This window comes from Sinocyclocheilus grahami, unplaced genomic scaffold (assembly GCF_001515645.1).
Source record: "Sinocyclocheilus grahami isolate Dianchi unplaced genomic scaffold, SAMN03320097.WGS_v1.1 scaffold293.1, whole genome shotgun sequence".
Taxonomy (NCBI): Eukaryota; Metazoa; Chordata; class Actinopteri; order Cypriniformes; family Cyprinidae; genus Sinocyclocheilus; species Sinocyclocheilus grahami.
Window position 1 is genome coordinate 95,076 of NW_015505472.1, and position 256 is coordinate 95,331.

Here is a 256-nt window from a genome sequence, read left to right on the forward strand (position 1 = left end):
ATATTAAGATTTGTTTAAATGTTTTTTTTTAATAAATCTATTATGCTCACCAAGGCCGTATTTAATTGATAAAAAATACAGCAAAATGTGTGAATATTGAGAAATGCTATTACTCTATAAAATAACGGGTTTCTATTTTAATATATATTAAAATGTAATTTTTTGCTGAGATGGCAAAGCTGAATTTTCATTACTCCAGTCTTCAGTGTCACATGATCTTTCAGAAATCATTCTAATATGCTCAAGAAACATGTCT